General features: G+C 50.2%; 1 long non-coding RNA gene across 1 annotated transcript in view; it reads right to left on the bottom strand.

Moving 5' to 3' along the window:
- Positions 1 to 20262, bottom strand: part of LOC111542953 — a 60115-nt gene that overhangs the window by 8518 nt on the left and 31335 nt on the right. The window lies entirely within an intron of this gene.

Genomic DNA, 20262 nt, shown 5'->3' with positions numbered 1-20262 from the left:
CACATGAGTCATCATCAGTAACACTCCAATAACCTGCAAGGTCAGTTTATCCTCCCTATTCTTCAGATGAGGATGATAAAGCTCAAAGAGGTGAAGAAACTTGCCCAAGCTCACCCATTGACATGGCTGGGATTTAAACTTGGGACTATTTGACCACAAAGCCAATGTTCTTTCCATCACCCTTGCTGTCCCTCAGAGAGTCCCCTAGGGAGGTCATGTAGAGTGAGAAGTGAAAAAAGCCAAGGCAGAAGCCCAAACTGTCTAGCATTTAAGAGGCCAGCGGAGGGAAAGCAGCCAGCAGTAGATGCAGGAGAAGAAAGTGCTCCAGGAAGTGGAAGAAGAATGTTCAGAGGTTTTGGATGAGGCAGAGAGGTCAGGCTAGATAAGGACTGGCAAACAGCCCTGGATATGAAGATGTGGAAGTTGCTGGAAACTTTGGGGGAGGGGAGGCAGAGGGAGCCTGGGACAGAATGCATTAGGGCCAGGGGTGAAAGGGAAGCAGTGACATGGAGACCTAGGGCAGAGAAGTTGGGAGCCTGGAAGGATGAGAGGCAGCAGAGTCTGTGGAACTTCCCTGCGGGATGCTGGGAAGTTCTATAGGATGCTGCAGATCTTATTGTGTTTACAGGAGGAGCTGAGGTGAGACATTCAGGCAAAAGAGGGGATAACTGACAGAGCGAGCTCCCTGAAGTGGCAAGAGGGGATGAGATCCCGGTACATGTACATAGTATCAGGCTTGGCCAAAAGGATGGACCCCTCTCCCAGCAGTGGAGAAAGAAGGGAGCAGGGGATAGGAGGCTCAGGTTAGATGGCTCTTGGCTTTTTGGAGAAACAGGAATTGAGGACACTGATTGGAGAAGTATGGGGGCTGGGGTTGGCAGGAGGGAAACAAGTTTGGGAGGGCAGCTGTGTGGAAGGGGTCAGGGTGCAGGCCTGGGGTGGTTGGAGACTTGCCTTGTGATGTGCAGGGATCTGGAACCACACATCAGTGACGATGCCAGTTGGCAGGGTAGAGATTTTTGTTTCCTTAGTGAAAGCAGCTGGGCGCAGGTGGAGAGGAAGCAGGTGGCAAGGTAACTCAGGAGTGGATGTGGGTAGAGGAGGGGTGGGAGGAAACTGAGGTGACTTAGCCAAGAGAGCTAAACTGGAGGTGGCCTAAGTGTCCAGAGGAGAGGCTGGAACAGGTGTGGGGCAGCTTGGATTGGGTTACCTCTGCCCCATGTCCTGGCAGGGCTGCCTGTGGACCTCTCTGTAAAGCTAACACTAAGGACCTGGGAACAAGGTACCCCTAGAATCCCAGAACCGAGAAACAGACTTTGAGAGATGATTACCTCCAAGCCTCTGTCTACATGGCAAAATGACTCCTGAGCTACCCTGAAGGAGTGCAAAACAGCCCATTCACCAGCCTAGTAAGATCCCCTCCCTCCCTTCTTCTATTATTTTGTTGCTGTTCTGACTGTTCTCTTTTCCTCTCCATCTGTCAATTACTGATTTTTTTGTTTATGTGTCTATTTTGTCCTTCTTTTTTTTTTTTTTTTTTTTGAGACATAAGTTTCACTCTTGTTGCCCAGGCTGGAGTGCAATGGCGCAGTCTCGGCTCGCTGCAACCTTAACCTCCCAGGTTCAAGCGATTCTCCCGCCTCAGTCTCCCGAGTAGCTAGGATTACAGGCATGCGCCACCACGCCCGGCTAATTTTGTATTTTTAGTAGAGACGGGGTTTCTCCATGTTGGTCAGGCTGGTGTCGAACTCCTGACCTCAGGTGATCTGCCCACCTCGGCCTCCCAAAGTGCTGGAATTATAGGCGTGAGCCACTGTGCCCAGGCACTTTGTCTCCTAAATATTGTATGCCTCTGGGCAAGCCACTTCACCTCCCATCACCAGACAGGATGGCTAAAGTCTTCTGCAGTTCTATTGCTTAACGACTCTCCAGAGCAAGGATATGTGTAAAGAGCCCTGTATGTGAAGGTGCTGGTCTGTGACCCTCAACCTGATCCCAATGATTAGAGTGTGAGTGGCAAAAGTGTATCAGGTCTCTGTGAATTCAGAGGAGGCAGTGTAGACAGCTGAGGAGGTATACAAGCTTCAGAGTCAGGCCTGGGCCTAAGTCCTGGCTTTGTTCTTTCTTAGTATGTCATCCTGGGCAAGTTAATCTACCTGACCCTCAGTTTTCCCACCAATAAAATGGGGATAACAATTCCTACCTTATAGGCTTGTGATGGAGTGCCTGGTACAGTCCCTGGAACATAGAAAGCACTCGGTAAATGGTAGCTATGAGCTCTAATTTGTGTTTCAGGGTGTCTTTATCTTCTTAAGGTGAAGTAGGAGGTGCAAGACAGTAGGGATGGAGAGACTCCAGAGCTACCTAGCTGGCAAGTGAATATTCTCCTAACTGCATAATGTATAAGTGTGGCTGACAAGGCCGGTGTGCTGGAATGCATGGAATTTTTGGAAACTTCTCAGTAGGAATGTATGACAGACAGCAACCTGCTGGGGGTGGTGAGAATCTAGCCCAGTTGACTGTGCTCACACCCAGTGGCATCAAAGTCTAATCTGGGACAAGGCTGCTTCTTCCCACCAGGCACTACTATACCTTTGTTATCAAACACTTGGGCTTTTTTTTTTTTTTTTTTTTTTTTTTTTTTTTTTTCCCAGGTCAGAGCAGTGGTACAATCTCTGCTCACTGCAACCTCCACCTCCCGGGTTCAAATGTTTCTCCTGCCTCAGCCTCCCAAGTGGGTGGGATTACAGGTGTGCACCACCACGCCTGGCTAATTTTTGTATTTTTAGTAGAGACAGGGTTTTACCATGTTGGTCAGGCTGGTCTCAAACTCCTGACCTCAAATGATCTGCCACCTTGGCCTCCCAAAGTGCTTGAATTGCAGGTGTGAGCCACTGCACCCAGCCCCAAACCCTTGGGCTTTTGTTCTTCTGAGAAGCAGTGGAAAGAACAACAATAGCCTCTACCTATTGAATGCCTACTATGTGCCAGTGCCAGGTGTTTTCCACCTATTATCTCATTTAATTAGCACCATTAACTTATAAGGTTTTTATCCCCTATGTTAGGTGAGAAAACTGAAACTTCCTGAGATTAATTTGCCTGAAGTCACAGAGATAGAAAGTAACGGAGCTGAGATTTGAATTGCAGGTTTGTTTAGAGCACACACAGACACTGATGGACGGACATCTTTGAGGGCATATAACCATATCTATTTTCCAGGTGAGGAAGGTGAGGCTCAGAAAAGTGAAATAACTCTCCAAGAAAAATAGATGGCTGGGAAATGGTAGGGCCTAACATTGATCTCAGGGCAGTCTACTTCCAGCTTGTATGTGCTCTCCATTAGACTATATGGCACTGCTCATCAAGGTAGGGTCATTGGACTAATTTTATATACGGGGAAACTGAGGAGCAGAAAGAAAAAGCAAAGCTCATGGAAGGAGACCTTGCAGGGGAGGGGAAACCCCTGAGTCTGGTGGGCCCTGGCAGAAGAATCCCTAAACAGGACCTGAACCAAGATCTATCAGCTATGGGATCCCTGACCCCTGCCAGTCCTCTCCCCAGAGATTTTTAGGAGCAAGTAGAATGAAACGAATGTCAGAAGCATCCCTGAAGGAAAATGAAGCCCCAAAGCATACTGCAACCTTAGAGGTGAGTGTGGGAGGCCCAGAGCCCACTGGACATTTTGCCCCTGCTAGTTATGATATGGCACGTGCTGCTGCTGCTTTTGTAGTATCACTTGCAAGTGCCATCTTGTTATTCCTTCCCTGTCATCTTCCTGAGTTACTGTCCAACTGAGTCCCTGCAGAAGAGGACAGGGCAAAAGGCAATGTGAATTGGACCAGAACCTCAATTCACAGTGTCCTGGTGATATAAGCCCTGCTTCTACTCTTATAGAATACTCTGAAGGGCTGACGGTACTCTGGAATCAGATTGGGTGAGTGGCAGCAGGAGAGAAGAGCAGGGAACTGCCTTTTTTTGCCCAGATGTGGAGGAGGAGCTCACCTGGTTCAAGAGGAAAAGAGGAAATCATCAGAGGAAAACTGGTAGGATGAGATAAAAGGCAACTGGGGGCAAAAAACCCAATCTTCCAGAGACATAGTGGCTTAGGTGGAAGAACCCACCTAAGCCTCCCTCCCTGAAAGTCAGGGAAATATCTGTACTCAGAAGGCCAGGAAATCACCCTGAACTGAAGGCCCAAAATAACCCATAATCCCCCTACAGAATCCTCCTTGCTCACCTCAAGGAGGATGTAGGGGCCCTCCCTCCATCCCCCCAGGGACCCAGAGGAGCTACACTACTGTCCAAAGAAGGCAGAGGCAGAGTAAAGCAAGGCAGCATGCCATCTCCCCTCCCAGCTTTGCGGGGGGCTCCTCGGCTTTCTCTCCCTGTGCCCCCATGGAGATCACAGGCACCATCCGGCAACCTCCAATTCTTTCTCTTTTTTTGAAACCATTCTCTTGTTTGGGGCAAAAAGGATGGCAAGTTTACACTTGTCCTCCAACCCTACACATAATTGGTGGCAGCAGGCAAAACTGCTGCAAGGGGAGGGTTTTGCCAGTGGAATGAAGGAGGGAGGGCATCTTAGAGTGACAGGACTGGAAGGGACCTCAATCATCTGACCCAGCCTTTCTGTGGCCTCCACACCATTCCCATGATCTGTGTGCTCCCATCCCAAAGGTCATCTTTGATGCTATGCAAGGTTCTCCAGGCCTCCTCCCCCAGGCTTCCTTGGGGCACTGCCCCCTTTCCACCACTGAGTGAATCCACCACCCTCGTTTTCTGAGGAAACTGAGGCCCATTGAGATGTGACTTGTTCAAAAGTAATCTTCATCCCAGGATAAAAAGTCTGAGTCTGCTTCCATCTACTTTTCCACTGAATCCCTAGGAAAGGAAGGGCTCAGCTCTTCTCCCCAGCGGACAGGACCATTGCCAACAAAGCCCTCCCCTTGCCCCAGCTGATGTGGGCAGCCAATATCGAGGGTCTCAGAACTGAATCTCTTTTGAGGAGATCTTGGTCATTGCCTCTTCCTCCTGGGTACGCTGAGGGCTCTGTGAGGCTAGTCTGGGTCCTAGCAGCGTCTTCCCTGTAGAAAATTGAACCCGGCCTGGTCTCATACTGAACACAGCCTCACACTCCAATAAAGTCCTCACAACCTTTCAAGAGGTCTTTCCTCTTTCCCTTACAATGGAAGGAAAGAAGATACAGAGTGAGTGAACAGTCAAGAGGCAGCACCCATGGTTAGAAGACACTGCTCCTTCTGCACAGTTTGCCCCTGTTTTAAAAATATCCTTTCTCTTTCCTCTGCTCCCTTTCAGTTGGAGGGATGAAGGGTTAAGAATGGACCAGTCAGGACCACCTCTTGAAGCGGTGTGCAGGTTTGAAGGAGCCTCTTGTACCTGTCTTTATGTCTTTGTGTTTATACACATAGACATGATTCTGTGGGGTAGCTTTTGCCCCTGTGCTGAGCACACGAGAGTGTCTGTATGTGAGTCCAAGTCTCTATGGGTAGGGTGGTTCAGTGGGCTTACCTCCAAGGCCCTAACTGCAAGGGAGTCTGTCCTGGAGCTGGCAGTTTTAGCAGGCGGAGGCTACTTTCTTTTTGGTCCTCAAAGTGGACTCGGATCTAGGAATGGGGACTGAGTCCTGAGAGTAGGGGTGTGGTAGGTGTAAAAGTTAAGAGGGTGTTACTCGGCCTGGTGTCGGAGGCGGTGTGTTCCGAGGTCCTATGTCCCCTGTCAGGCTGTGTCGGTGGACACGCCCGAGTGCCCGTGTGTCCACGTCTGCCCCGGCCTCCCGAACACATCGCACCCTCTTTGTCTCGGGTGGAGGTGTGCGTGCAAACCTGCGCCGCACGGCCGTCCTCGCGTGCGAGCGCGGGGACGCACCGTCGCTCCTCGACTCTTTCCTAGGGGAGCGAGGACGAGTCGGAGCCCGGTGCTGTTTGGTCTGTAGCCGAGCGGAGCTTGCATTGATCCATTGATTGTGCGCGGTTTGCGCCTGACCTCTCTGCTCCCGGGGAAGCCGTCTCCATGGAGACCGGCCGGCTCCCCCAGCGCCGGATTGTAAATTCCTGCAGGCAGCGGCCCGGCAGCCTGGGGAGGGGGCCACCGCGCCTGGGCGCGCAGGGGGAGCGGCCGCCGCGCCGAGGCCCCATTTGAAAGAAAAAAGGGCACGAAAAAAGGAGGTGGTGGAGGAGGAGGAGGAGGAGGAGGAGGGGGAGGAGGAAGAAAACGAAAAGGAGCGAGAAGAGGAGGAGAAAGAGGAGGAGGAGGAGAAAGGCGAAGAAAAAGAGCCTGAGAGACGGAGAAAGAGCGAGAGAGGAAGAAAGAGAGGCAGAAAGGGCGTGTTTCTGGCGCGGCGTTTCCCCTCCCCTTTCTCAGGTCCTTCGCTCGGGCTCTGCGCGCTCTCCGGCTGCAGCTCTCTCCCGGCGAAGCTGGGAATTGGGTGGGATTAGACGGAGCAGCCCCGCCGCCGCCGCTGGCAGAGGCCGGCTTGGAGAGGGCGGGGGTTCCCCTCCGTCAGTCGCCCCGGGCGCCCCTCGCCTCTTCGCACTCTGCGCCTCGCTCTCCCCGACGTCCGGCCAGGAGGAGCCGGTAGCATCGGGAGCCTCGCGCCGAGGGCGCCGCGGTCCGCGCCCCGCGACTGCAGCCCCCAGCCTGGCCCCGGCGGGGCGCCCCCTCCCCTCCCCCTCCTGCGCGCTGGGATCCGGCCGGCTTCCGCCCTCCCCTGGCCGCGAGACCGGCCCCGGCGGCTGGGCCGCCAGTAGCTCCTGCCATGGGCTCGGGGCGCGTACCCGGACTCTGCCTGCTTGTCCTGCTGGTCCACGCCCGCGCCGCCCAGTACAGCAAAGCCGCGCAAGGTAAGGAAGGAGGGGCGCGCGGCCTGGGGGCTGTCCCGACTGCTGGGCCTCAGGGCCTAGGCGCGATTCCCGAGGGGCAGGGCAGGTGCTGGGGAGCGTGCTGCTGTCAGGACCCGGCTCTGTGCACCCAGACTCCCCGGCTAGGGGCCCGACCGCTGGGCGCTGCGCCCCAAGCGAAAAGCCGGACGAGCTGGGGGCGGCAGAGAGGAGTGAGAAGCTCTGGGGGCGGTGGGCAGAAGAGACCACGCGCCTCAGAATTCCGCCCGACTTCATCCACCCTCAGCATCTTCGAAAGACTTCTTGTCCTCCAAAATCTGAGAGAGAATTTTCTCTTCTCTCAAACATTGCCAGAAACTTACGCTGGAGAGACTAAGGGAATAATGAAAACTTTTCAGTCGTGCCGTATATTTCTTACCCTTACCCCCAACCCGCATGCAAAGTTAGACATTTCTAAGTTGATGCCTTATCAGTGGAAAAATGTTGAAGAAAAATAGGATCTTTCATGGAAAAATCAACTCATCTCTCACCGGATGGTAGGGGGCTGAAGAGAAGAAAATTTCTGTGACTGGCTCCCGACAGGAATGTTGCGTTTCTGCCTCTTTGGGGGGAAATCTCTTTCGTCTTGCATGGCTTTCATTTCTTATCATAATATTTATTTATTAAGGCCTCGGGTTTCCAATTCCATTTAAATCCAGGTCAGAATTGCATTAAAATAACAAAGTAGAATTCCAGGCTAGGGAGCTCTGACAGATCCCTCTAGGAATTAAAGAGAGACAGGGAGGCCTCCCGCCCCCGTCCCTGACCCCCAGCTCATCGCCTGGCAGGTCCCAAGGCTGTGCAGGCAGAGACTAGGCTGATGTACCACAGTTCTCTCAGGACAGTTTCTCCTCCCCCTTGACCTCTTGCTGTACCCCTCCCCCATCGTGTCCTCACCGACAAGAGATTTATATGGACAAAAAGAAAATTCCTCCTGGCAAGGTTTTGCCCAGGAGAGTACGATTCTGCCTATTGTCCCAGGGACTGCTGAAGCCAGCTGGGGTGAGGAGGTGGCTGGGCCAGAAGGAAAGTTGAACTTGGGAGTTGGGGAAGCCTGAGTGTCCGACACAGGTCGCTGTGTCCCAGAGCCTGAGCGTTTGGCTCTTAAGCTGCTCTGTTGTATTGGATGGACTCCTGCTCTGTGAAAAGGAAGGTGCTGTATCAATGCCGCCTTCCTCTTCCCAAACACTGCCTCTTCAGCTAACCTCTTCCCCCTCCAACCTGTCCTTTCACAGAACTGAAACACTAGAGACCCTCAGCTGTCAAATACTGGACCCTACCCCCACACCTTCCAACCCCACACTGCCTCTTTTCCAGTCCTGGTTCCAAACAGCCCACCACCACTGCCACCCCCAACCTGGGAGCAGCCCCTCTCCTCACTGTGGATTTGTGTTTTCATAAACAAAGCTGGCTTTTGTAGTGTGTGCTGACTTACTCATAACATGGAATTAGCTAGGGAGTTTAGTCTGAAGGAAGGAACAGATTTCATGAAGTAACCTCGAGACAAGATAAGGGCCTCTTTCAAGTTGGAGCCAGTGTCTGCAGTGGCCTAGTGAGGCTGCGGACCAAAGGAGAAGCAGTGTATTCGAGGGGGGCCCAGGGGCAGATGGAGACCCCTCTAAGGGACAGGTGCCATCAAGCCAAGGCACTCAAGTATGGGAGATCAGCTCACCATTCAGGAACGGGAGTCAGAATCCCTCCATGGTACTCCAGGGCTTCCTTTCACTGGACTCCCTGCTGGGTACTGAGGAACATGCTGCCAGAGTGGAGGCCCCTGCCCTCAAGGAACTTATAGAAGAGTAGTTTTGTTTCCAGCTTATCTCATTCACAGGCCACCCTTCCTGTGACTGGACTGCAGTTAGCTTGGTATCTTCCTTCTTTTCTTCTGATCCCTAAGCTTGGCCTAGAATGGAAGCCTTTCATTGACCCTTCTCTTCAGGAAATCTACAAACCCCATTTGCCAGAGGTTGCCTAATAGCAGGTTTACTGGGTTACAGGGATGTCTCTGGACACACATTTGCAGGCAGATGCTGCAGGAAGAACTAGTCCTGACCAGGTGGGGCAGCCTTACAGCCTTACCCACAGACAGAGTCTGTGAGCATCAGGGAGGACATGCCTTCAAACATACCTCCTGGTTATCAGCAGTGCCAGAAAGTGTGCCTTTAATGCCAGCCACATGCTTTATATGAAGCACTAGCAGGTCTTTAAAATCAAATACCCTTGGCAAGTATCTTGTACAGAGTTACTGTACCTCTGGGGGTATCTGGGTTTCTGTCCCTTTTCATCAGTGATTCCCACAGTGGGAAAACCAAAGTCATGTGGAAGGGGGAAAAGGGGGAGGCAAGGAAGGGAGCCCTAAGTGTAAAGGTGAGTGTGCGAGTGTGCACACGAGAGGTTCACCACAATTACCAACAGGCAACATAGCTGGATGTCTGTGTTTCTTGTAACGTAGTTGCTAAGGGTAAACTGCTGTTTTAGTGTCTGTGAGAACTGTATGGAAGAGTGGGTGGCTAAGCCTGTGTGACTGGGAAGGAGGGAGCATGAGGGGACATGGTTTTGAGTGTTTTTCAAGTGCTTGTCTGTATATTTTAAAGTAGACAGACTGGATAACCAAGATAATTGTTAACTTAAAAGCATTAATTTGCTTTGCTTTGGTCGAGGGGTGGGTGTTTGGTGGTGGGGGGGGCGGTGGCAGCAGTGGTTAAAAAGACCTAATCCTGGCATAGGGCTCAGGTTACAGCTGAATGAAAAGGTCTCTCGGCCTCCAGGGAAACTTGTCCCCAGGGCTGGCTCCAGGAGAGCCAGCCTGGCCGTTTAGTTTACCTGGTAGTTTTCTCTTCTTGTTAGGGATAGAGTGTTGATAAAGTCATGCATTTATCCCTGGGACTGAGAGCGTTCGTGTGGTGGCGAACAGTGTCTCTCTGTCTCGGTGTGTCTCTCCGGGTCTCTGTCTGGGTGTATGTGTCTCTTTCTTTCCCCCACCCTTCTCTTCCTCTTTAATGTGGCTGTTTCCTCTCCTCCCCGCTTCCCTGGGCTCCTGTGGCCAGCTCTTACAGTGAGGGGACTGTTCCTCCTAGCCCCTCCCTCCAAAATATGAAATGAAAACCATAACCGTGTCAGCGGGTAAGGGTGGCCCCGTGGGCAGCCGGCTATTGCCTGTGCCCCATCCAGGCCACACTGGAGAGAGGGAGAGTCCCCACTCAGAACCTAATCTTTAGTCAGTTCCCTCTAAGCCCACCCCCCATTTTTCCAGAAGGTGGAGAAGAGGGTGGACTGCTTAGAAATTCCTCAGGAATCCCTTTGACCTCTCTTCTCTCATGACATGTCTCAGAGGTGGGGAAAGCCTCAGGGTGGGAGAGTACAGAGACTCTTCCCTGTTTTCAACCCCTTCCTTCTCATCTCCTTGAGTCTCTGCAGGGTGGAATAAGAGAAAGGGGACTGGAAGACACTAAGGCCAGAATTACTGCAGGCAGAGAGAGAAGACAGTCATCAGCAGCCCTCAAATGAGATTGTTTTCTGAAACCTTCAGGAATCTGAGAGCATGAGAACCGGTTTGAGATGTGAGCAGCTGGGACCTGTTGTAAAAGGAGCTGGTCTTGGGTGTGAGTTTGGGAATGTGAAGTGTGCATTCACACACATGTGAATGTGTATGCATGACTCAGGGCGGGTGTGTGTGTGTGTGTGAAGTGCTCTGGTGAGAGAAAAAAGGAAGTGGGGCAATGTGCGTTTTGTTTTAGTTGGAGAAGTAAAGAAGTGGAATGGCTTGGTCCAGTGCCTTGAACTGAGGACAGGGGAAGGGAACAAAGGGCTTCAGACCTTTTGAGAAGATGGAGCTGGAAGAGCTTGCTGCCTGATCCCACTCAGTCCTTGCCCCCAGCTCTGGTCCCCAAATGTCAGGGTGTGGGCCTCCTTTGACGTCCCATATCCCTAGCACATGACCGCTTATAAGAAAGAGTCCCTGTCAGGGCTGGAAACTGCAGAGCTGCTCTGAGGCTGGCAGTGCCCGTAAGAGGCCCAGACCTGGGGACAGCTTCTTCAGCTCAGAAGACTAGAGTCTGGAAACAGAAGGACTGCTGGGCCTTGGGTATAGAAGAGAAACAACGGTCAACCCAGAGACGTTTGGGGGGGTACAGGAGCTAGTCACCTGGGCTAAGAGGGGACAGAGACTCCCCTCCCCCACCAGCCACTTGACACTGGACTGGCTACTCTTCTGTTCCCATGCCCACCCAATGCCAGCCTCAAGTGGCACCAGAGATATAGAGGTATATGGTGCCAGTGGGTTTAGGCAAATGCAGACCCTAAGGATTTGAGCCTCGGAGGAAATCACTGAAATCCCTCTCCTCACTTGTAAAATATCAGTAGGGTTCCTTGCAGCCCTGAGATTCTGCACATCTCACTGAAATCCTTCCTGCTGAAGGCAGAAGGCGCCGGGCCTCCACAGGTTACTCACCCAAATCTCAGGCCCTCTCCTCCCTGGATGCTGGTCCACTTCTGCCTGCCTCATGAGGCTAGGTCACTTGGATACTCTTCCTTTCTTCCCCCACCCCAGTTTCCTGGAACCCCAAGTAGCTGATAGTTCTTACTGTGTCCATAAAGTGGGTATTTATCCCTGGAAACAGCCCCTGAAGAACACGTGTGTTTCTGCATGTGTGTATCTAACAAAGTTGGGAAGTGGAGCTGAAATATCTGTGTTATGGGAACTGAATATTCTTGGAGCTGGGCCCCAGGATTCCATATGTTTCTAGCTCTGAGACTAGCTGTCTGTATTCTGCCCTAGCCTAGACATGTCCCCCTGCAGATCAAGCACTGCTTTGTAGTTGCTGTTTGATGCTGTGCTTTGGCTGCACAAATGGGATGATGACCCCTATATAGGGCACAGTGGTCCTTGCTCTTACCTCTGGTTTTCCCTGTGCTATAACCATAGCCCTAGAGAGCTGTGGGGTTTGGATTTCTGAGCCCTACACCAGGGGCTCTTCAGGTCTGGTCACTGCTGGTAACAAGCTGAGGAAAGACCTGGGCTGGAGGGAAGATCCAGGATAAGGAAACACATCTAAGGAATCCCTCCAAAAGGGGGGAGTATCGGGATATGTGGGCACTAGGGGGAGGGCTGGGGAAGGGGAGTGCTTGAAGGGTAGACCCTAGGGAGCAGGTTTACAGAGAGGACGTTTTTACAAGTTTCTAATTATATTTATTTGGAGTTTTCCTCTGGCGGTTTGAAGCTGTTAACAGCAGGAACCTGTATCCCTGGTGTTTGTTTTTGTTTCTAACCAGCTGCTTGGCCCCAGCATAGTGAATCCAAGGGCAGACAACACCTGCCCACTGCTGTACACCGCCCACCCTTTCCTTATTGCAACTGTGTCTGCACCCTCCCTGCCCACTACTCAGCCCTGCTCTCTTCTGCTGCTCCCATGCCCAAAGCCTCAGATCATCTGCATTCCCACTTCTGATTTCCTCCCTGGATCATCCACATTTCAGCTCCTTCTGCTCCATGGTTATGTACTGGATGCATGCTTCATGCTGAACTAAGTGCTGAGTTGGAGTTGGGGGAGGTACACTAATGACTAAGGCGTGGATTCCTCCCTCAAGTGCTTAGAGAAGACAGTGGGTAGTGAGAGAGCACTGGACTGGGAGTTTGAAGACCTGGATCCTGCTCTACACTAGCTATTTGCTCTTTCCTGAGGTATCCTCACTGGGCTTCAGTTTCCTCATCTATTCAATGAGAGAGGACAGTTTGAAGACCAAGTGAACCAACCTGCATGAAAACACTGTACACTTAGTGAAATTATACAAATCTGAAATGAATTTTTTTTCAATTAGAGAGATAATATTACTAATTACAAAACCAGAACCTACCTATGCCCACTGCCTGCCTCCCTGCCCCTCACTCTACAATGTTCTGTTCTTCCCCCACTTCACTACCCATCCTCTAAAAGCTTCTGATTCAGGGTTGTTGATTTTGTCCATACTGAAAGGGAGAAAATTCTTGTCCAATTAAGGTTACATTCAAATGATCAAGGAGCTAGATTAAGGGTAAGGCAGGACATCAGAGAGAAACTCATCAGGGTGCCCAGTAAGTGACAAGCTTTTGAGGTTCAGACTCCCTTCCCTTCAAATCACCAAACACCAGCAGCTTTTCCTGGCTGTTCAGTTGAGCAGGCTAAGCCTGAGTGAGAGGAGAGGATACTGTTTGTAAAAGGAGAAAGTGCTCTGTCTCCTCCTTGGAATCAACAGGTGGTTATTTGTGTGGTTTTCTAGACTTTCTCTAGGCCACCCTCATCCTTGCATAAGCTTTTTCTAGACTGAGGATGGGCTCAGGCTCTAGCCTGAGGTCACAGTGCCTTGGCCAGTCCCAAACTGGGAAGACAGCCTGGTACTCCAGGCTCTGCCAATCTCCCTGGTTGCTATTTTGACCTGGAGGTACAGCAGATATGCACAGGTGTGGGTACATGTGCACATGCTGTGGGTTAGGATATCATGGCCCAAAGCTGGGCTGGTTTTATTTTGGATGTTACTTAGATGTAGCAACTTAAGAGGTGAGAATGAGGGAACTCACCAGGGGCAAGCAGTGGAATGCCTGTCTCAGGTGCCCCATCATTGGATGTTAGCATGGAGGCTGAGGAACATGTGTTGAAGGGGATGCTCTGAAAAGATCCCTGTAGCAGTCCCACATGTCTGAAGACCCTGAGACCCTATGACTCATTGGTCCCAGTCTCTTCTGGCCCCAGCACTCATCATATGGATACCTTTAAGTGGGTACTACCCTTCTGTGAGTTTAGTTTCCTCTCTCCCTACTCTTCACTTGAGACTAAACTTCCTGGGACTTCCTCCACCCAGAACAGTTGTGGGATCACAGAGAGTAAAGAAGTGAGATTTTTCTCTGAGGTAACATAGAGCAGAAGGGATGCCACAGATAGAGACCTCATCTACTCACTACTAACACATCCACGTCTCCATCCACTCGCCTATCTGTTTAACAAATATTTACTAAGTGCCTTCAATGTAGAATTCATCTCTTGTTCACTGCCAAATCCCCAGCACCTAGCATAGTGCTTCACATGTTGGAGGTGCTCAATAACTATTTATTGAGTGAGTGAATGAATGCTGAGCTCTATTCCAGTTGCTGCGTGGGTTTCAAAGCTTTAGGAGCCATGGCCTCAAGGAGCTTACTGCTTCAGTAGGAAAATTATACACATGAATTAAAAGTTAAATAATGGTACAAGGCAGCATATGAGGTATCACAAGCCTGGGATTGATCAGGTGACCAGAGAGCCTGATAGTAAGTCTTAGGAGTAAGGAGAAAGAGTAGATCAGAGAAGGCTGGTAGTGTCACAGGGAGTGTCCCAGCAGAGGCACCTGAACTCAGTCCTCAAGGATGTTCAAGGAGAGGAAAACAGCAGAGTGCGGTACACACACCATATATCCTGGGCTAGCGTGGCTGGGCTGAGGATGTCACAGCCATGTGGGTGGGTACATTAGGGCTCTAGGCAGGCTGTTTCTGACTGTCTCACTGGGCCCACCAAATTTGCCCACAATTACCCCCTCCCCTGTGGGTGGTAAGGTAATAATTCCTGTGGTAATGGGAAGGTGGGGGTGGACTCTACCTAGGGGGTCTGCTTGTCCACAGCCCACATCCCTGCTCATTTCCATTTGTTACTGTTCCTGAGCTGGGCCTGGACAAACTTGTGAAGTAGATGAAGTATTTACTCAGGAATCCCACTGCTTCCCTTTTAGGGTACACCTGTCCATCTTCAGAATCTTAGGACTACTTAGAATTTTAGGGTACACCTGCCCATCTTCAGAATCTTAGGACTGCTTGTATTATAATAATCCACCCTTTCTGGTCTGACCCTCTGACCCTCATATCCCATACCGCATCCTACCCTTCCTACCTACATTTAGGAGAGTTTATGGAGTGCTCTGCTAGGCACTAAAGCAAATTCAGAAGAAATGGCAGATGGTGCTGGGAAAAGCTGCTGTAGACTTGTGCCTTTGTGCCAGGACAGGGTGAGGCAGGGAGGTCTTAGCTTGCCTATGGTATCTCTGTAGCCACCACTCTTCCCAACCTCAACTTTGGTTCCAATGCATGGCCTGAAGTAGGGGTGGGATCTCCCTAGCCTTCAAAAAGAATTGCAGAGGACAGCTTTTGGGTTCCCAACTGGCCTCTCACCCACTTCACCCCCATTCTTTGGGCTGTTCCCAGCCCAAAGGGAAAGTAAGCAGTGGGGATGTGTCTCCCCAAATCCTCCCCACTAACACATGCTCACTGGTGCTGCATTTCCCCACACCAGGCCTGAAATGGGGCTTTGATAGGGAAAGGGAGTTCAGAAAGAATACAAAGAGAAGGTTGGAGAGAAGGAATAATAGTAGCAAACCTTGGCTAGGCATGGTGACTCACGCCTGTAATACCAGCACTTTGGGAGGCTGACACGAGAGGGTCGCTCAAATCCAGGAGTTCGAGACCAGCTTGGGCAACATAGCAAGACTCTGCCCCTAAAAATAATTTTTTAAAATTGGCTGAGCATGATGCCACGCATATATAGTTCCAGTTACTCAGTAGGCTGAGGTGGTAGGATCACTTGAGCCCAGGATTTTAAGGTTGCAGTGAGCTATGTTCATGCCATTGCATTCCAGCCTGGACAAACAGAGCAAGACCCTGTCTCTGTTTCAGAAAGAAAAAAAATAAATAAGGCCGGGCACGGTGGCTCAAGCCTGTAATCCCAGCACTTTGGAAGGCCGAGACGGGCGGATCACGAGGTCAGGAGATCGAGACCATCCTGGCTAACACAGTGAAACCCCATCTCTACTAAAAAATACAAAAAACTAGCCGGGTGATTGGCGGGTGCCTGTAGTCCCAGCTACTCGGGAGGCTGAGGCAGGAGAATGGCGTAAACCCAGGAGGCGGAGCTTGCAGTGAGCTGAGATCCGGCCACTGCACTCCAGCCTGGGTGTGAGACTCCGTCTCAAAAAAAAAAAAAAAAAAAGAAAAAAAAAAAATAGCAAACCTTTGTTGAGCACTTGCTGTATGCCCACACTGTGGTGCTAAGTACTTGATGGGTAACTCACCTGATGTTCCTGGAAGCCCCATGGGAGGTACTATGATGAATGTTATTCCCACATACAGAGGAGGGAACAGGTAAGTTCAGAGGCTGGCCCAGGACCACACAGACACAGGTAGAGAAAGCAATTGAACTGACCATGTTGCTCCAGAACTTCTCTCTTAACTACTCTGTCATGTGGCTGCCCCTAATCTCTTCCTAGCTTGGGCAAATAGTTTATTTGCATTACCTGAGTTGGGAAAGGAAGACAGATAGTGGCCCCAGCCTCACCCTGGAGATCCTGATTCAGCTGGTCTAGGGGGCACCTGTACATTCACATTTTTTCAAAAGCCCCCAGGGAATTCCAGTGTGCAGCCCCAGGGTTGAGAACCGCTGGTTTAAACCAGTCCACACCCGGTAGCATCAACTGGTTTTCCAGCTAGTAACACCTGCATCCTGAGAGAACAGACTAAGATGAGACTGTGCTGTGAGTGTTGAAGGGTCCTTGCAAGGACAAATTCTAGGTGGGCATGTATGGTAGGAGGGAGCTCTGGAAGAATGACTGGTAGAAGGAGGAGATACTGGGTATAATTTGGGGCCCTCTTTCACAGCTTTGTCTTAGGTCTGTTCTGCTTGGAAAGACTCCAACCAAACGTTGAAGGGACATCTTCCTCAGCAGGTACCCAGCCAAGTGAGGAAAGCTGAATATGCTTCAAAGTATTAGCAGAGCAATTCAGTGACAGCAGTAAATGAACTGAGGAAAACAGTCCCCTTGGACCAGGAACTCACCAGGAACGGGGCTTACAAGAAAGAGCTTTTGGGAAGAAAAATTTGAGCCAGAATGGGAAGCTGAGCATAGTGTAGCTGAAACGGAAAAGTGAGGAATACATCTGCAATGTGAATAATGAAAATATGCAAATGCATAGAAAGGAATAGGATGGTTAGATGTTGTAGAGGGAACAGGAAGAGATAATGTCTTCCAGAGCAGACTCTTTGCTGGAGAGGGATAAGCATTGTGAGCAGGGAGGTGAGGGAGAGGGGTTAGTTAGATGGTGGCAGAAGTCTGGCTGTAGGAGGGGTCTAAAGAATCTGGCCAGGTGTAGTGTAATCCCAGTGCCTGTAATTCCAGCACTTTGGGAGGCTGAGGCAGGCAGACCACTTGAGGTCAGGAGTTTGAGACCAGCCTGGCCAATGTGGCAAAACCATGTCTCTATTAAAAATACAAAAATTAGCCAAGTGTGGTGGCATGTGCCTGTAATCCCAGATACTCAGGAGGCTGAGGCAGAATAGCTTGAACCCAGGAGGCAGAGGTTGCAGTGAGCCAAGATCACACCACTACTGTACTCCAGCATGGGTGACAGACTAAGACTTTGTCTCAAAAAAAAAAAAAAAAAAAAAAAAAATCTGCTAGGAGGCCTGGTTTGTGGTGATCAGCATCAAGATCCACTCTAGTACTGATGAGCACTGAATGGGAGGCAAAGGGAAGAACTGGGAGCCCATATAGTCTGACACAGTCTCTAGTGAAGCATCAGCTGATTCAGAGACAGTCACATACCTCTGATATGGCCAGGGGAGCAGTTCCAGACCAGTATCCATGCTGCTGGACCCAGGGAGTATCTCTTATTCAGAACCCCACAGCAGTGCTATCCTGTGGTGTGCTAATAGCAGTGCTAGTTCTGTGCTGTTGGAAATGTTCCATATCTATGCTTTCTACTATGGTAGCCACTAGCCACATGTAGCTATTGCGCATTTGGCCTGTGGCTAGTGCAACTGAGGAACTGAATTTTAAATTAAATAACCACATGTGGCTAGTGGCTGTCATACTGTCCTAGAGCATCTATTGCCTGACCAGTGACTTAATACCATCTCAAGCTTCCTGTGTTGGGACCCTACTGTTTATTAGCCAGTTTACACAAATTATCCCATCAACTACTCACAGCCTCTCATAAAGAGGTATTATCATCTCCATTTTAAGGGGGAGGAGATGGAGAATAAGAAAACCATCCCTAGAGAGGGGTAGAGCTAGATTTGAATCTGGGACTGACTGGTTCCAGTACTTATGATCGTTCTGTGATAGCACACTTCTTTGTATTGTTTTCTGTTCATCAGTTGCACCAACTGATTCTCCACAGAGCACCTTAGCATCTATGAGGACCCTCTTGCCCTTACCTATGAACTAGTCTTCCATGCCCTCTCTTCTCCATTCTTTCACTTTGGGATGACTTCCCAGGATGGGCCAGCAGGTAGACACCATGACTGCGGAGCCCGAGCGAGGTGGAGAGTAAGTGTAGACAGAGGCTCCCAGCACTTAGAATCAACTGGTATGATGGTTGGCTGCAGAGGGGTTGAAGGGTAGAATGCAGAGCTGAACGGAAACCTGTGAGATTTGAGGCAGGGTGTTTGGGGATTTCAGTTCTCTTCTTAGCCCCAGGAAGCTTCAGAGTATAAAACCAGAGGACAGGTAATTGTCTCAAGCTAGGACTCTGGGTATCTACAAATTGGAAAGAATACTGGTTCATGCATCCACTCAGTAAAAATAATCAGTCACTTAAGGATTTGGATTCAAAAAGGCTATAATGAGTCCTGAAAATCTGCATTTTAATAAAACCCAGGCAATTCTATGGCCTATAGATCACACTCGGATATCAAATTGTCTTGGTGTCAAATCTCATCTCCTTTCTGTGCTCAGTTGTGATATCACAGGAGAGTAATGCCTCCCATTCAGTGCTCCCTCACTTGCAGGCTACTTTAAGACACTATTTTGGGTTTCCCAGTTTACAACTGGAAGTAGTCTCTTTCTCCTCTGATCTGCCCTGTAACACAGGTTCTCAACCTTGACTACACATTAGAATAACTGGAAGAGCTTTAGAAAAATACTGATGGCCTGGCACCAGTCCAGGCTATTTGACCAGAATCTCCGGGGTTGCGGCTTGGACATCTCCTAGGAGAGTTGACTCTGATGTGCAGGGTCGAGGACCCCCTCACCTTATCTCTCATGCCTTCAGGGCATGTGCCACATCCTGCTCCATGTTTTTGTTTCTCCTTTGGGCTGGGCTGAGTCACCTTTGAGCCTCCACAGCTATTATAGCGCCTTTCACAAACACATTCAATAAGGCGTTTTCAACTGAATAACACGTTTCTCTATTTCAATTCAGATTTAAGGGCACCATAATATTGCCTCAGAAGTTGGAATCTTTTGCCCAAAGACTCTTTTCTACGTCCATTTTTTTTTTTTTTTTTTTTTTTTTTTTTTAGAGTCTCTCCCTGTCGCCGAGGCGGGAGTGCAGTAGCGTGATCTCGGCTCACTGCAACCTCCACCTCCCTGGTTCAAGCGATTCTCCTGCCTCAGCCTCCTGAGTAGCTGGGATTACAGGCGCGCATTACCACACCTGGCTAATTTTTGTATTTTTAGTAGATTCGTATTTTAGGGGTTTCATCACGTTGGTCAGGCTGGTCTCGAACTCCTGACCTCCTAATCCGCCCACCTCGGCCTCCCAAAGTGCTGGGATTACAGGCGTGAGCCACCGTGCCCAGCCTCATCTATGTCCTTTCTTAACCATCCTCTTTTTGCTAGATTGTGAGTGGCCTCTTCCTTCAAGTATAGCTCTGTGTATAGCACCTATTGTTAGAGCAAGGGCCAGGAGACAGAGCAACACTGGGGATTAGGGCCCAAAGGGCTGCACTTATTAGGCTTCAGGTAGCTGGTGCCAACCTCTGCCAGCTCTGGATGTCTCTATTGTTGGCAGCACAGGGGCCGAGGAAAATCATCCAGGATGGAACATTTTTCCTGTAAAACTTCTTGGCTCCATGGTGGGCAAGTGGAAGCAGGCCTGGTCTCAAGCAGAATCATGAGACAGATGAAGATCCCTCAGATGCCCCATCTCCCTTTTTTCCTCCTTTACCAATGATTGCTGGACCCTGCCACCTTCCTAGAGTCCACTGTTCCCATGCCTTTCCCCTTAACCCTCCCTCTAAGCCTCGTCCGTAAACTCATTCACTTTAAGTTGATTATTCCTAATCAAGTTAAGTATACCCACTCTAAGGGTTTTTTATGTTTGTTTTCAAATTTAACAAAGGAGTGTTTCAAATGATGGAGTTTTAGCTGTCACTGTGAATTAAGTATTTTTGAGGGCAGTGGGGGTTCTTTCTGAATTCCCAAAATCAGTGTCTGCCCACTCTGAAATCAGAGAGATGTGGGACAGCACCTGTTTCTGGAGGGGTCACTGCCTCTGTTTTAGAGAAGAGGGGATTCTGCCCTTGGAAGCCCACCTTCAAGACACCCCTTAAGGGGTGCCAACAGAGGTTCTCATGTGCCCCCTCTGCCCCTGCCA

The sequence above is a fragment of the Piliocolobus tephrosceles genome, chromosome 5, assembly GCF_002776525.5.
Source record: "Piliocolobus tephrosceles isolate RC106 chromosome 5, ASM277652v3, whole genome shotgun sequence".
NCBI lineage: Eukaryota > Metazoa > Chordata > Mammalia > Primates > Cercopithecidae > Piliocolobus > Piliocolobus tephrosceles.
Note: the sequence above shows the minus strand (reverse complement) of the source record. Positions and strands in the feature narration are given on the sequence as shown.